This window comes from Felis catus, chromosome D3, assembly GCF_018350175.1.
Source record: "Felis catus isolate Fca126 chromosome D3, F.catus_Fca126_mat1.0, whole genome shotgun sequence".
Classification (NCBI taxonomy): Eukaryota; Metazoa; Chordata; class Mammalia; order Carnivora; family Felidae; genus Felis; species Felis catus.
Window position 1 is genome coordinate 84,030,845 of NC_058379.1, and position 13,903 is coordinate 84,044,747.

Genomic DNA, 13,903 nt, shown 5'->3' on the forward strand with positions numbered 1-13,903 from the left:
CAGCATCTATAGTCTCCTGATTTGTTCATTTGGCCACTCTGACTGGCGTGAGGTGATACCTGAGTGTGGTTTTGATTTGTATTTCCCTGATAAGGAGCGATGCTGAACATCTTCTCATGTGCCTGTTGGCCATCTGGATGTCTTCTTTAGAGAAGTGTCTATTCATGTTTTCTGCCCATTTCTTCACTGGGTTATTTGTTTTTCGGGTGTGGAGTTTGGTGAGCTCTTTATAGATTTTGGATACTAGCCCTTTGTCCGATATGTCATTTGCGAATATCTTTTCCCATTCCGTTGGTTGCCTTTTAGTTTTGTTGGTTGTTTCCTTTGCTGTGCAGAAGCTTTTTATCTTCATAAGGTCCCAGTAATTCACTTTTGCTTTTAATTCCCTTGCCTTTGGGGATGTGTCGAGTAAGAGATTGCTATGGCTGAGGTCAGAGAGGTCTTTTCCTGCTTTCTCCTCTAGGGTTTTGATGGTTTCCTGTCTCACATTTAGGTCCTTTATCCATTTTGAGTTTATTTTTGTGAATGGTGTGAGAAAGTGGTCTAGTTTCAACCTTCTGCATGTTGGTGTCCAGTTCTCCCAGCACCATTTGTTAAAGAGACTGTCTTTTTTCCATTGGATGTTCTTTCCTGCTTTGTCAAAGATGAGTTGGCCATACGTTTGTGGGTCTAGTTCTGGGGTTTCTATTCTATTCCATTGGTCTATGTGTCTGTTTTTGTGCCAATACCATGCTGTCTTGATGATGACAGCTTTGTAGTAGAGGCTAAAGTCTGGGATTGTGATGCCTCCTGCTTTGGTCTTCTTCAAAATTCCTTTGGCTATTCGGGGCCTTTTGTGGTTCCATATGAATTTTAGGATTGCTTGTTCTAGTTTCGAGAAGAATGCTGGTGCAATTTTGATTGGGATTGCATTGAATGTGTAGATAGCTTTGGGTAGTATTGACATTTTGACAATATTTATTTTTCCAATCCATGAGCAGGGAATGTCTTTCCATTTCTTTAAATCTTCTTCAATTTCCTTCATAAGCTTTCTATAGTTTTCAGCATACAGATCCTTTACATCTTTGGTTAGATTTATTCCTAGGTATTTGATGCTTCTTGGTGCAATTGTGAATGGGATCAGTTTCTTTATTTGTCTTTCTGTTGCTTCATTGTTAGTGTATAAGAATGCAACTGATTTCTGTACATTGATTTTGTATCCTGCAACTTTGCTGAATTCCTGTATCAGTTCTAGCAGACTTTTGGTGGAGTCTATCGGATTTTCCATGTATAATATCATGTCATCTGCAAAAAGTGAAAGCTTGACTTCATCTTTGCCAATTTTGATGCCTTTGATTTCCTTTTGTTGTCTGATTGCTGATGTTAGAACTTCCAGCACTATGTTAAACAGCAGCGGTGAGAGTGGGCATCCTTGTCATGTTCCTGATCTCAGGGAAAAAGCTCTCAGTTTTTCCCCGTTGAGGATGATGTTAGCTGTGGGCTTTTCATAAATGGCTTTTATGATCTTTAAGTATGTTCCTTCTATCCCGACTTTCTCAAGGGTTTTTATTAAGAAAGGGTGCTGGATTTTGTCAAAGGCCTTTTCTGCATCGATTGACAGGATCATATGGTTCTTCTCTTTTTTTTTGTTAATGTGATGTATCACGTTGATTGATTTGTGAATGTTGAACCAGCCCTGCATCCCAGGAATGAATCCCACTTGATCATGGTGAATAATTCTTTTTATATGCCATTGAATTCGATTTGCTAGTATCTTATTGAGAATTTTTGCATCCATATTCATCAGGGATATTGGCCTGTAGTTCTCTTTTTTTACTGGGTCTCTGTCTGGTTTAGGAATCAAAGTAATACTGGCTTCATAGAATGAGTCTGGAAGTTTTCCTTCCCTTTCTATTTCTTGGAATAGCTTGAGAAGGATAGGTATTATCTCTGCTTTAAACGTCTGGTAGAACTCCCCTGGGAAGCCATCTGGTCCTGGACTCTTATTTGTTGGGAGATTTTTGATCACCGATTCAATTTCTTCGCTGGTTATGGGTCTGTTCAAGCTTTCTATTTCCTCCTGGTTGAGTTTTGGAAGAGTGTGGGTGTTCAGGAATTTGTCCATTTCTTGCAGGTTGTCCAATTTGTTGGCATATAATTTTTCATAGTATTCCTTGATAATTGTTTGTATCTCTGAGGGATTGGTTGTAACAATTCCATTTTCATTCATGATTTTATCTATTTGGGTCATTTCCCTTTTCTTTTTGAGAAGCCTGGCTAGAGGTTTGTCAATTTTGTTTATTTTTTCAAAAAACCAACTCTTGGTTTCGTTGATCTGCTCTACAGTTTTTTTAGATTCTATATTGTTTATTTCTGCTCTGATCTTTATCATTTCTCTTCTTCTGCTGGGTTTAGGCTGCCTTTGCTGTTCTGCTTCTAGTTCCTTTAGGTGTGCTGTTAGATTTTGTATTTGGGATTTTTCTTGTTTCTTGAGATAGGCCTGGATTGCAATGTATTTTCCTCTCAGGACTGCCTTTGCTGCGTCCCAAAGCGTTTGGATTGTTGTATTTTCATTTTCGTTTGTTTCCATATATTTTTTAATTTCTTCTCTAATTGCCTGGTTGACCCACTCATTTGTTAGTAGGGTGTTCTTTAACCTCCATGCCTTTGGAGGTTTTCCAGACTTTTTTCTGTGGTTGATTTCAAGCTTCGTAGCATTGTGGTCTGAAAGTATGCATGGTATAATTTCAATTCTTGTGAACTTATGAAGGGCTGTTTTGTGACCCAGTATATGATCTATCTTGGAGAATGTTCCATGTGCACTCGAGAAGAAAGTATATTCTGTTGCTTTGGGATGCAGAGTTCTAAATATATCTGTCAAGTCCATCTGATCCAATGTCTCATTCAGGGCCCTTGTTTCTTTATTGACCGTGTGTCTAGATGATCTGTCCATTTCTGTAAGTGGGGTGTTAAAGTCCCCTGCAATTACCACATTCTTATCAATAAGGTTGCTTATGTTTATGAGTAATTGTTTTATATATTTGGGGGCTCCAGTATTCAGCACATAGACATTTATAATTGTTAGCTCTTCCTGATGGATAGACCCTGTAACTCTTATATAATGTCCTTCTTCATCTGTTGTTACAGCCTTTAATTTAAAGTCTAGTTTGTCTGATATAAGTATGGCTACTCCAGCTTTCTTTTGGCTTCCAGTCGCATGATAAATAGTTCTCCATCCCTTCACTCTCAATCTAAAGGTGTCCTCAGGTCTAAAATGAGTCTCTTGTAGACAGCAAATAGATGGGTCTTGTTTTTTTATCCATTCTGATACCCTATGTCTTTTGGTTGGCGCATTTAATCCATTTACATTCAGTGTTATTATAGAAAGATACGGGTTTAGAGTCATTGTGATGTCTGTATGTTTTATGCTTGTAGTGATGTCTCTGGGACTTTGTCTCACAGGGTCCCCCTTAGGATCTCTTGTAGGGCTGGTTTAGTGGTGACAAATTCCTTCAGTTTTTTTTTGTTTGGGAAGACCTTTATCTCTCCTTCTATTCTAAATGACAGACTTGCTGGATAAAGGATTCTTGGCTGCATATTTTTTCTGTCTAGCACCCTGAAAATCTCGTGCCAATTCTTTCTGGCCTGCCAAGTTTCAAAAGAGAGATCAGTCACGAGTCTTATAGGTCTCCCTTTATATGTGAGGGCACGTTTACCCCTTGCTGCTTTCAGAATTTTCTCTTTATCCTTGTATTTTGCCAGTTTCACTATGATATGTCGTGCAGAAGATCGATTCAAGTTACGTCTGAAGGGAGTTCTCTGTGCCTCTTGGATTTCAATGCCTTTTTCCTTCCCCAGTTCAGGGAAGTTCTCAGCTATGATTTCTTCAAGTACCCCTTCAGCACCTTTCCCTCTCTCTTCCTCCTCTGGGATACCAATTATGCGTATATTATTTCTTTTTAGTGTATCACTTAGTTCTCTAATTTTCCCCTCATACTCCTGGATTTTTTTATCTCTCTTTTTCTCGGTTTCCTCTTTTTCCATAACTTTATCTTCTAGTTCACCTATTCTCTCCTCTGCCTCTTCAAGCCGAGCTGCGTTGGTTTCCATTTTGTTATGCATTTCGTTTAAAGCGTTTTTCAGCTCCTCGTGACTGTTCCTTAGTCCCTTGATCTCTGTAGCAAGAGATTCTCTGCTGTCCTCTATACTGTTTTCAAGCCCAGCGATTAATTTTATGACTATTATTCTAAATTCACTTTCTGTTATATTATTTAAATCCTTTTTGATCAGCTCATTAGCTGTTGTTATTTCCTGGAGATTCTTCTGAGGGGAATTCTTCCTCTTGGTCATTTTGGATAGTCCCTGGCGTGGTGAGGACCTGCAGGGCACTTCCCCTGTGCTGTGGTGTATAACTGGAGTCAGTGGGCGGGGCCGCAATCAGACCTGATGTCTGCCCCCAGCCCACCGCTGGGGCCACAGTCACTCTGGTGTGTGCCTTCTCTTCCCCTCTCCTAGGGGTGGGATTCACTGTGGGGTGGTGTGGCCCGTCTGGGCTACTTGCACACTGCCAGGCTTGTGATGCTGGGGATCTGGCGTATTAGCTGGGGTGGGTAGGCAAGGTGCACAGGGGCAGGAGGGGCAGGCTTAGATCGCTTCTCCTTAGGTGATCCTCTTCAGGAGGGGCTCTGTGGCAGCGGGAGGGAGTCAGATCCGCTGCCGGAGGTTTGGCTCCGCAGAAGCACAGAGTTGGGTGTTTGCGCGGAGCGAGCAAGTTCCCTGGCAGGAACTGGTTCTCTTTGGGATTTTGGCTGGGGGATGGGCGGGGGAGATGGCGCTGGCGAGCGCCTTTGTTCCCCACCAAATTGAGCTCTGTTGTCAGGGGGCTCAGCAGCTCTCCCTCCCTTTGTCCTCCAGCCTTCCCACTTTCCGAGCAGAGCTGTTAACTTATGACCTCCCAGACGCTAAGTCGCGCTTGTTGTGGGAACACAGTCCATCAGGCCCCTCCGCTTTTGCAAGCCAGACTCGGGGGCTCTGCTTGGCCGGCGAGCCGCCCCTCTGCCCCGGCTCCCTCCCGCCAGTCCGTGGAGCGAGCACCGCCTCGCCGCCCTTCCTACCCTCTTCCGTGGGCCTCTTGTCTGCGTTTGGCTCCAGCGACTCCGTTCTGCTAATCCTCTGGCGGTTTTCTGGGTTATTTAGGCAGGTGTAGGTGGAATCTAAGTGATCAGCAGGACGCGCGGTGAGCCCAGCATCCTCCTAAGCCGCCATCTTGCCGCTTCAAGAATGGGTCATTTTAAAGCATGTGGCCAGAGGGACGCCTGGGTGGCCCAGTCGGTTAAGCATCTGACTTCAGCTCAGCTCATGATCTCATGGTTTGTGAGTTTGAGCCCCACATCGGGCTTGGCACTGATAGCTCCAAGCCTGGAGCCTGCTTCAGAGTCTGTGTCGCCTTCTCTTTCTACCCTTCCCCCTGCTCATGTTCTGCCTGTCTCTCTCAAAACTAAATAAACATTAAAAACAAAAAATTCAACCACGTGGTCAGAAATAAACATACATTCAGATTTTAACCAAGAAATGAAATAAAGAGCAATATATTGAAAAAGATCAATTAAGAAGATGTTACTCCCAACAGGAATAAGTTCAGAAGATAAGGAAATATGTAACTCATATACAAATTACATACAACACAGGGAGAAGAAACCCTTTTAAGATTTAACCATAAAAGAGAAAAAAAGAAGGGGTGCCTGGGTGTTTCGGTCAGTTAAGCCTCTGACTTCAGCTCGGGTCATGATCTCATGGTTCATGAGTCAGAGCCTCGCGTTGGGCTCTGTGCTGACAGCTCAGAGCCAGGAGCGTGTTTCAGAGCCCTCCCACACTCGTGCTCTGTCTCTCTGTCTCAAAAATAAAAGTAAACATTAAAAAAAAAAAAAAGATCGGGGGGAGGTAGGAAGAAGCCACGATTTTCTTCTTACCTATTATTGCCAAGCAGCTCAGGGTCTAAAAAGCTGATTTCAATGCTTTGGATTGAGTGCCTGAACTAAAAAATAGTTTAAGGAGTTTAAGGAGGAGGTTGTTTTCATGATAACCATCCAATCCTGAGAGTGCGAACCACGTTGATTACCATGGGAATAAGAATGCATTAATTTTTTTAAAGAACTTGTTTATAAGAACTCACTGATATGCACTTAAACACTAAACGGTTACAGATAATAAAGAAGAAGGGTAAGTTTAAAATGAGGTAGGTGGGGAGATGGGCATAATAGGCAATGGAGATTAAAGACTACACTTATCGTGATGAGCACTGAGTAATGTATAGATCTGTTGAATCACTGTGCCATACGTGTCAAACTAAAATAACACTGAATGCTAACTATACTGGAAGCAAAATGAAAAACTTAAAGAATTTTAAAAAATAAAAATGAATAATATTGTAAAATGACTGCCCTGGAAATCCCTGGTATTGATGAGAGTGCAAAGGGACTTAGGAGAGAAAGACTGTCAGCTATTTAAATGTGACAGGTTTAGACCATTGTGATCATAGGCATTGTTTCCTCATCTAAAAACTAGGTGAAGGAATAATTAAACTTAGTTCCAGTGGGTCCTGTGAAGTGTAAATAAGATATGAGTGAGGTAACATGTACGAGGACAGAAGCCACATGGAACGGATTCACCACTGAAATCCTGCATGAGTGGGTACAAAAAATTAAAATTAGAGGCAAATGCTGAATTTTGCAGGAGAAAAAACAACAAAAACACAAAAAGGCTGTTGGACTGGACACACCTGCATGAAGTCAACTTTTCTTCTTATAAAAATAGCTTTTCACATGTTGAAGGGTTTTGACAATATTTCTTTAAAAGGAAATTAGGACAAAAATAAGAAAAAACAGCTCACACAGAATAAAATTGATATTAGCTGAAAAAATTTCTCAAAACCAGATGTTCATATTACTTTATGGAATAGCTTTCTATAATGCATTAACATGTGATGTATTTCTGAAATGAAGAACACCCATTTGTAATGCCTTATTCATCAATGTTCCCAGTGCGAAGTTCAGAAAAAAAAATGCTGACATAAAAATGATAATAAACTTAATTTCCAATTATACCCTTCTATTTACATTGTCAAAAACATATAAATCTTTCTCTGGGCAAAATGTATTCTATCTTAATATTTTGCATAACTTTAAAAGCTCATTTTGGTTTATTTTCACAATAATGGCTTCAGTCTATTTTATTCTTCACCCTAATTAATATGCCTAATAGTTAATTAAAAAGTTACTCAAGGGTGGACGGAGTTCTTTTCTGACTTGGTGTTAAGGGGCCATCCTAGCACATCCTGACGCTGCTTGGCAGTTACTTTATCCCTATGCTACACTTCTATTCCCGAAACCTCACAAATGTCCTGTGTCTCTGCTATCCTAGTACAATAGTTTAAATCCATTTTAGGTGCAATTAAAATTATTGCTCTCATGCTGCAGACTTAAGTTTACGGTATGAACACCATTAAGACACGTGTCTTCTAGGCATTGAGAGGTAGCCATGAAAGCTGCTCCTGAAGGCAGTGACATGTTTTATATGGATTCATGGTGTAATTAATATACTCCTCATAGATACGCACAACTATAATGGCATGCTTCGTGTACACTTTTCGTCACTTACAAAGCAAAGAAATCTATGCCGCGAGGTTTCGTGACAAAATCCCTACTCAGTACTTCTTACACACACAGGAAACTAGCCACTTTGAAATGCTGGAAATGCCTGTGACTCTCAGAGCATCTCAGGATGCTTTACACTCCCTTGTCTTTACTTATGTAAGGAAAGATGGAAAGATGGAAAGAAGGGAGGAAGGGAGGAAGGAAGGACTCTTGTTTTTAACAAAAGATTTCCTGAATGTATCAGAGTTGGAAGGCTGTCTTCCTTTATCCATGTTTAGGGTAAATTTCTAAGCAACAATGTAGAATTGTTATCTTTCAATACTGAGCTCTAAAGACATCACAGACAGTACAAGCATATGTGCATCTGTCTCGTGTGATTTCAGTGGTAGAAGATCAAGAAGGAGAGAGTCTGATTAGTATCACAAAAAAAACTAGCAGATTGATTACTAGTTTTCAATCTGAAAAGCCATTTTTGAAGTGAAGTCAAGATATCACTTCTGAATATGTTCGGCTGATCTGACTTTTGAGTGTCTATCCCTTAGGAAAGTGGTGACTATATTTTACAAGAGAAGTTACAGACAGACTCCAGATCCAAAACTGTCCAGGACTGAAATGTGTCAGGAGCTTAAAACCGTATATTTTTAAAAATTTTGTCATTAGTGCCAGCTTGTGTAATTTGGTTCTTGTTTAGTTCGGGTCATGTGTAGCTCTGGCTGAAATAGCATCCTCTCCAGGGGACGTCTGGATGGCTCAGCAGGTTAAGCGTCCAACTACTGATTTTGGCTCAGGTCATGATCTCACGGTTCATGAGTTTGAGCCCAACATTGGTCTGTGCTCTGACAACACCAAGCCTACTTGGGTTTCTCTCCCTCCCTCTCTCTCTCTGCCCCTCTTCTCTCTCTCTCAAAAATAAGTAAATAAACATTTGAGAACATGAAATAACATCCCTCCCTGGATCATCACTCCCTGTGGGGAAATAGGTTCTCCTTACATAAATGAGTTAGATAAAAGCTTGCGGACAAAAAGCTGCTACCATGGGGTCAAAGTGCCTGAGGTTAGCAAGTGAGATATTATAATGAACCACGAGTAACTTGTAATATCACCTGCAGGAAATTACTTTCCATCCGGAGCCAATGTACCTTGATCACAAACACCACTTGCCCTCCCAGACCCTTTGCTTCTTATACACACAAGTTAATGATTGTTTTCTCCATGTTCACGTGTGTAAGATCTTGTTTTCTTCATGTTCCCCACGTGAGTGATATCTTGTGAGCTCAATTAATACGGAGACAAAACCCCTGTTTGGGGCTCTCCTCTCTTCCCTGACATTAGCCTCTCTCGTGTTCAATTCTGTGTCTGCTCTCTTGTAAGACAAGAGTGAACTCCAGACTCATAGTCTGTGACAACTTTCCTCATATTAGAGGAAAGCAAGAATAGGAAAACCATGTAATACTTCTAATGTTCTTGTTAAGTTAGTATGTGTCAGTCTCACTGTGATACCATTAGTCAAAGGAAGTCACATGACAAATCCTGATATATGAGTGCATGCATTAGAAGAACATAATCCTCTTGTAGAATGAGAATTTTTAAAGAGGGGTGATAGAAGCAGGGAATGTTTTGAATAATATTTCATTTCCTTGAAGAATTAGTAGTGAGTGCCAAATTAATAATACAAAGAGTTAGCATATAATTTCTGGAGACATGTCTTTGAAAAGTTGAGAGAGTATGCGATCCATATTCCTACCAGAGGAAGGAAGACATTAAAACAAACAAACAAAACACAGAACAAGACCTTTAATTTTAACTACAGAAAAGGCAGAATGTCTGTGCCCAAGTGTTTGCAGATGCATATAATTGATGTGAAAGGATGAATTAGGTCCCTCCTAATTGTCTTGATTTTCTAAGGAAAACATAAGGAAAGGTAATCAGGTGAAAATCTGTATGCAGTATGAGAAGTTTAGGAATAAAGAAAATAAAAGTATTTTCTGAGAGAAGACTAAAAGTTCCATAAAAATAGAGTAAGATTATTTGACAGTTTTGGTATTCATTTGCAATCAGTGACTATATGTATAATTAAATATCATATATATATATATATATATATATATATATATATATATATATGACAATTATAGCACAGTTGTATGTGTGAGAAGAAAATAAGTCTGGGCCTCTTTAGAAATATTTGACAGGAAACAAGGATGTTGTCAACATGGAAGAGATTTGTAGGCTCATAAAAAGTTTCTTCCCAATCTATGGTATATTTTGCAAAACACTTGTCAGGAGATCTTAAAAAATAAAATGTACTTGAAATAACTTTTTATATATGTATTATGGAGGAGCAAGAGTATGTGAATTGTATACAAAATCAATAAGTGACCGGTACATTATTTCCATATTAACTTCTGACCAGACCAATGAAAATTGCCTCTGGAATAGCATAAATGTGAGATTCTATCCAAATATATTACTGAGTTTGAAGTTTCTAAGGATCACGTCTTTGAGTCAGGATTCCTGATCCAGAGACAGTGGCCTGGAAGGGATAGAGCTTTAAGGCATCATTGACAGTAACTGGAACGAGATCATTAACAGTTTTGATGACATGAGCTTCTCTGAGTCCCTTCTCCATGGCATCTCTGCCTATGGTTTTGAGAAACCTTCTGCCATCCAGGAGCGAGCCATTCTTTGTATCAGTGGTTACGATGAGACCGCTCAAGCCCAATCTGGGACTGGGAAAACAGCCACTTTTTTTTATATCGATTCTGCAACACATTGAATTGGGTCTTTCTGATTTTTTCTATTTTCGGTTGGTGAAGGAGAGATGAGGCTCACCTGGTTAAGATTATGGATGAGTAGCAGGGCCATTGGTAACAAAAAATAAATGAATAAAAAGGAGAGAATTGGAAAATAGCAATTATTAAGGAAATAATTTATTATTTCCAGGCACGAATGAGGACTCAGTTAAATTTGAGTTAAGAAACTGAGAAAGGGACCAAATCTGAGAAGTAGTATGTATGTATGTATGTATGTATTTATTTATTTATTTATTTGTCTAATAGGTTTCATCAGTCTTGGAGTTGCTATGGGAAAGCTAACTGGATGGATTGATCCAGGGTTAAGGTGTTCCTAGCATGAGGCAGTTGAGCGTGATTGCTCAATTAAATGAAAAACTAGAGGTCCATGCATCGTGAAGTTGATGTGGTAAGGAGAAAATAATATCTAAAGGCTACAGAGGCCTTGGCCTCACACCTGCTAGAGTTGGCTCAGCAGATACAGAAGATATCCATGGCATTAGGAAATTCTATGGGTGCCTTCTGCCACACTTGGGGGACCAAGATACCAGCTGATATACAGAAGCTGACATACAGAAGATGAAAGCTTCCCATATTGTCATGGGTACCCCATGTCTTGTGTTTGATATGCTTAACCGGAGATACCTGTCTCCCAAATACCTCAAGATGTTTGTACTGGAGGAAAACTGATGAAATGCTAAGCCACGGAATCAAAGACCAGGTCTATGACATATTCCAAAAGCTTGACAGCAGCACCCAGGTGGTTTTTCCATCAACTGCAATGCTTTCTGACATGCTTGAGGTGATCAAGAAATTCAATCCCCATTTGGATTCTGGTCAAGAAGCAAGAGTTGACCCTGGAGAGTATCTGCCAGTTCTCCATCGGTGTGGAATGGGAAGATTGGACTCTGGACACACTATGTGACTTGTATGAAATGCTGACCCTCACACAGGCAGTCATATTCTTCAACACCTGAATGAAGGTTGATTGGTTCACTGAAAAAATGCAAGTCACAGACTTGACCGTGACTGCAATGCACAGAGATAGGGGCCAAAAGGATAATGAGATGTTATCATGAGGGAGTTCTGCACTGTCTCTAGCAGAGTATGGATTACCACTGACCTGCTGGCCAGAGGCATTGATGTACAGCAGGTTTCTTTAGTCACCATCTATGACATTCTCACCAACAGGGAAAACTATATCCAGAGAATAGGTGATGGTAGATGATTTGGCCCTAAGGATGTGGGTGTTGACATGGTCTCAGAAGAAGACAAAGGGCTCTTTGAGAAATTCTACAACACCTCCATCGAGGAGATGTCCCTCAGTGTTGCTGACCTCACCTGAGAGAGTGTCCTGCTACATAGCCCTACCCAGGGTTCAGTCTGGGGGGATGGGGTGCTGAAAAGGAGTGGGAGTGGAGAGGAAAGGGAACTAAGGGATGGACATTCTGTCATTTCTTTCTTTGAGTAAATGTCACTTTTTGAGGCACAAGAAGGAATCATAAACATCTTAGACACTCTTTTGTTTGGGTAGGCTCTTGCCCCAGGTACCATCTCTTTTCCCCAAATTATCTCCATAGCCTAGTTAACGTCCACACCCCATTAGGCTTTCCTCACTGCAGCTAAATGCATCTGAAAATGATTCAAGGAGCTAGAGTGTCACTTGGCCTCATTTACTGGACCGAATCTGGGGAAACCCCTGAGTTAAATGGCCCAGGTTATTGTCCCCATGATGGGCATCAAGGAGAGAAAATGGTAGCCATTTTTACATTGTTTTGTATAGTCTAGATTAATTCAGGAAACAAACACAAGATTCTGAATAAAATGACCTGGAAACTGAAAAATGTGTATATTACTGAGTTTGGATAATAGTAACAAGAGGTCATAAGTATGCAGGAGATAGCTTTCTAAGAACATTTTTCCACTGTGACTTGTTGAGAACTCACAAAAGCACTATAAAATAGGTACAATAACTGTTACTTCACATTTTTAAACATGAAGAAACAGATCATGGTGGTTCAATGCTCAAGACTGCAAATCCAAGACTCAAATTTTAGTGATATAACTCCAGAGTCCATTCTTTTTTTTTTTTTATTTTCCATTTAGTTTGTGGAAAATCATCCTGATGATGATATAGTTTTATTTTGGGGGATAAATTGACTTTTCCCTTGTACTTTTGTTTTCAAAATAACTATCAATTACTAAGATACCTTCATATGTGTCATTTTGAAAATACCACATTATTCTTAATCCTTACCTCATAGTTACATTATACTGAATTTCTAAAAGATCTCTGTGAATCTTCAGGGAAGTGCCAAAACCAATAGAATTTCTAAAAATACATATTATGTTTACAGTTGAAACATTATTTTACCAGTATATTTTCTTCAAACTGTAATAACAAATGTAGAATTGCTTAGGAAGAAAACTTTTCAGACAGAATGGCATGAAATGCCATGGCATAGTTGAGTGTATTTGTTTATTAAGTTAGTGAATTAACTTTTTATATTTTTTAATACTATTAAAAGAGACACTTTTGATTATTAATTAAATTCACTGAACTTTCTGCATTGTACATTGAGATACCCCACTGAACGCATGAGGACAGAATAAGAATAATGATAATTTCATAAAAAGTGTGTAGGAATGGCTCACCCAAAGTGTAGGGTCACTAATTCTAACACGGCTCTGCCTTTCCATTCTGATTGGTTGGCAAGGGCTACCGATACAGAGTAGAAATCTATTTCTGGTTGCTCATTATAAGACAATGCAGTCAAGTATCATCATATCCTAAGAATCTAGACTAAAAATGACACCTCAGGAAGGACTGTAGACATGATATGTTCAAGTGTGTAAAGATGATCATTAAAAAAGGAGACACAAAACCCTGAGAAGAGTCAGAGAAATATCTGGCTCAAATAATTTTATTTTAATAAATAATGTACTTTGCTAGTACCTAAAGCAACGTTTTTTTTGTTTTTTGTTTTTTGTTTTTTACTAGTCAAGAAAACTGAGAGCTAAAAACAGGGCTGAAATTGACTAAATGGTTTGATGTGCGTAGATAATTGTGTATAATTTAATAAGGTAGAATAATTATGAATACAGCTCAATAGCTATAAGGTACAAAATTTGGAATGTTCTAAAATCTCATAGATACACTGTCCTTTCTTTTCATTTTTAATGTACACACAGTTATTGCAACTGACTTCAAAACACAGTCTTGTTTATTGATCAGCCTACAGGAACTTACTTATTTTAACTATACATAAAACATAACTTCTAAAGGTCAAATGCAATAATAACTTATTTTCCTTCATATGAAATGAAAATATTACATCTGGACATTAAAGTCTCAGAGTTTAGCTAACTGCTTTTCAGAATATGAGCTTTTAATTTTAATGCAGCATTTTTTCTGCCTTTTCAGTCTTAATGGACCAGATTTGAGTGTTAAGAAAGATGGATCAAATAATTTCAAATAGC

The 13,903-nt window shown here is 39.3% G+C and overlaps 1 pseudogene; it reads left to right on the forward strand.

Annotated features, from left to right (window-relative positions):
• Positions 1–7,601: 7,601 nt before the first annotated feature.
• Positions 7,602–12,225, forward strand: LOC101092897 (annotated as a pseudogene).
• The last annotated feature ends 1,678 nt before the right edge of the window (positions 12,226–13,903 follow it).